The sequence below is a fragment of the Poecilia latipinna genome, unplaced genomic scaffold, assembly GCF_001443285.1.
Source record: "Poecilia latipinna isolate Pla-1442-1.1 unplaced genomic scaffold, P_latipinna-1.0 Scaffold6494, whole genome shotgun sequence".
Taxonomy (NCBI): Eukaryota; Metazoa; Chordata; class Actinopteri; order Cyprinodontiformes; family Poeciliidae; genus Poecilia; species Poecilia latipinna.
Genome location: NW_015119110.1, coordinates 8,539 through 11,919, shown reverse-complemented (window position 1 = coordinate 11,919; position 3,381 = coordinate 8,539). Strand labels below are relative to the sequence as shown.

The window sequence follows — 3,381 nt, the reverse complement described above, 5'->3', positions numbered from 1 at the left end:
GGGACTAAGATAAAAACAATACAATCAGTAACAGGCAAATGAAACTGGAATGTGTCAAAAAACATTTTGTTTTTACACTAAAATTTGGGTTTTGTAATTCCTTTAAATTGTTAAAAGCAAAACTTTCAGAAAAAGTTTATTTGTTCTGTGTTGCATAACATTGTAAACTTGTGGATTACTTATGGCTGCTGAAACAGCAGAAATGAGATGCATTACTTGGTTTGTAGCAGACGAATGGCAAACTGAGGCTGCAACTTTCATCCTACCATCTTCCAGAGTCACTAAATGATCCAGCAACACACTGATCACCAGAGGGACCGTTGGGTTCGCCATCCGCCCAGTATCGAAACAGAGAGTCGCTGCCATCAGACCACAGCTTTTCCCGATACAAAGGTAGCTGTACGTTTGAATAAGACTGTCATGACACTGTCATAAACATGACATAACACCTGTCATGAACATCAATAAGTCTTCATGAATAGTTATGACTGTTGTCATAAAGCGTCATTCGGTAAATAATGACACTTTAAATACAAAGTTGACATTATTCAAAATGTCTTCATTATGACAACTTGTCATTAACCTCGCCAAAAATGTCTAGGTTAATGACCAGTTGTCATAACAAAGACATTTCGAATAATGTCAACAACAAAAGAAAGCCTTGAATCTATAACAACTAAACTTTAAATGTTCATTTGTACATGTACTTCTCAAGAATATGTGACTGGCAGTAAACAGGCCTACAAGAGGCTACTCAAATATAACGTTTAGCTTTCTGCAGTTAAAGTGAAAGACAAACTCTAACATCACTCACTTTCCAGAATTTGGCCTCACATCATTGTAAATGCTTTCAGGCTTCGGTGTTCAGTCTTTTTCTTGCCGTTGAATCAACAGTGTTCTCCCCACTGCTCCATGCTTTCTCCAAAACAGTAACGGTTGGTTTAAATACATCTGAAACTCAGATTGTTTTTCTGTAACACATGCTAGTGTGATACATTTCAGTAAAAGTTCCTCATCTGTAAATTTCTTTCTTTCTTAAGAATATGTGACAGGCACTAAACAGGGTGAGGCTACTGCTCATATTTATCTTTCAGTTTTCCCCAAAGTTGAAAGTTTCTTTTTTTTTTTCTTTTTTTTTTTTACAGTGCACAACTACACTCCAAGAGCTGCTCACAAGATGGGAAATTGTTTGTTACCTTTAAAAGTATCTACAGCTTTTGTCTCTGACTTATATGCTGTATGTTTCTAGGCCCTAATTATTCTTTCCCTCCATCCATTATCTTACATGCTTAAGTGTGCTCACTAACAAAATACAGTACACCTGTGGTTGTTGAAGGTTCCATTACTAAAACGTATAAATGATCAATGTGAACCATAAGTCTGTATATTTAATACTATTTGTATTATTTATTTAGATTTTATGTTTTGATGTGAGCACTTGGATTTCTATCGATTTATTGAATAATCAATCAATCAATCAAATTTTATTTGTATAGCACATTTCAGCAGCAAGGCATTTCAAAGTGCTTTACATCATTAAAATGAAAACAGCATGTGACATTGAATAAACAGTGTGAAAGAGAAAGATTAAAAAAGATAAAAACATTAAAACCCGCACTCCTTTTAGGACTTCAGTTAAAAAAAAAGAAAAGAAAAATAATAATCTGAGAAAAATAATGTAGTAACTCATGATCCTTGTGGTTCTGCTTTTGTGTTTTCTGTGAATTTCTTTATTTTTTTATTAATTACTCACACACTGTCATGGGTCCTTCCTACCTATGACTTCTCTTTCATTGTTTCTTGCTATTGAAGGTTCACCAGATGACATGTAGGCAAAAAAGGAAAATTCAAAACTAATATTTAATTGCAAAACTAAATACAATGGAAAGGTAGAGTCTGTCAAGTATGAAGACCAACAGAGAGCAAGAATATTAGCAAATCTGGTGAACTATAGAGGAAGAATCAAAGAATGTATATGCAGGAGAAATAATATCAGAAAGGAATAAATAAAATTATCTTACCTAAAAGCATTTAATAAAATAACTAAGCTGAATTTCATAAAAAGTGAATATAGTTTAATTTCTTTTGACTGCAATTTTTCACTTCATGATCTAAATTTGCCATTTTGTGTCTAACAATTTTCCTCAAATCCTAATCGATTCAAGTCTGGTAAAAAAAGAAACTAACAAAGATAAAACCATCTTAACCATTGGTTAGACAAAAGGTGATGATGCATGATAGAATATTAATTAAGAAATGGAATTTCTTAATTTCTTTAATGAACGTAAATACACTTTCATTAATCCATGATCCTCGATTTCATCCTTGGATTTCTTCACGGTTTGATGATGCGAACTTTCAGGGAAAACTGTGATAAACCATGTGCTTTGAAGAACTGAAAAACAAAACACATTTCAACGTTGCAAAAGTCATTTAAATTCAAGATAAATGATAATTAAACGTAGAAAGATTTAAACTTCAACAAAAGTTGGTCTCACCTCCACTAAAACATCTTCCATCTCTGAATCTGATAGTTGTGTCTTAGAATTTAATTGAAGTTTCATTCTAATAATATAGGCTGTTGACACAAAAATACATAGTGATGACGTCAAAATATAACAATTTACATGGTAATTTGGAGGATTTTCAGTATAGTTCAGAAGTGAACACTGGCATAACAATGGCTTAATTATTTGGTAAAATTTTTTTTACAACTATTACCATCTAGTTTCCAGTAAGAGAGAGAAAATTGAACTAATTTTCACACAACTTTGATTGGATGGATCTCATTGATTGCTGGCATTGACAGTTGATTATAAATCTTTAAATTATATCAAATTTGGTGAATAGGCTAATTTATTAAAGGGGGAAAATAATTGCAAGCATCTTACAAATGGATTTACTTACTTGGTTCTTTAGTTGAAGGTCAAGCAGATTCCAGCACAATGATGGTTGTCAACATAAAAACAAGAATATATTGGATAAATTAACATCAAACATTTCTGGGGTCAAGAAGATTTTAACTAACATGTTTAATGAAATATTAATGCAATTACTTTCTTCAATTTATGGCAGTTATTTCCTTAAATCTGCAATAAAACCATTTGGAGCAAAATCTAATTCTTCAAGTTAAACAAAATAAAATAATTTTTTTTATGTGTATTTTTGTCAGTGAAGTTAATATAATTAGGCAGTTTTTAAGTGAAAAGCACTTCCTGTGAAAGTCTGCCTATCTTGTGCAGCTGACTTGTAAAAGTGCGATCAGCAATGTTCAGTTTCTAACCATTTATACATTATAAGTAAATAAATAATCTCACCAAGGAAAGCTACAAGCTGTACTCCACTGCTTCTGATGCTCTCAAACACAGAGAAGAGAGTGAA

The 3,381-nt window shown here is 32.2% G+C and overlaps 1 long non-coding RNA gene across 1 annotated transcript; it reads right to left on the bottom strand.

Annotated features, from left to right (window-relative positions):
• Positions 1 to 1,627: 1,627 nt before the first annotated feature.
• LOC106943963 (uncharacterized) lies at positions 1,628 to 3,381 on the bottom strand. The gene is made up of 4 exons (XR_001424059.1): positions 3,318 to 3,381; positions 2,908 to 2,913; positions 2,499 to 2,578; positions 1,628 to 2,395 (listed from the first exon to the last, which is right to left on the bottom strand). It is a non-coding gene; the product is annotated as an uncharacterized LOC106943963 (long non-coding RNA).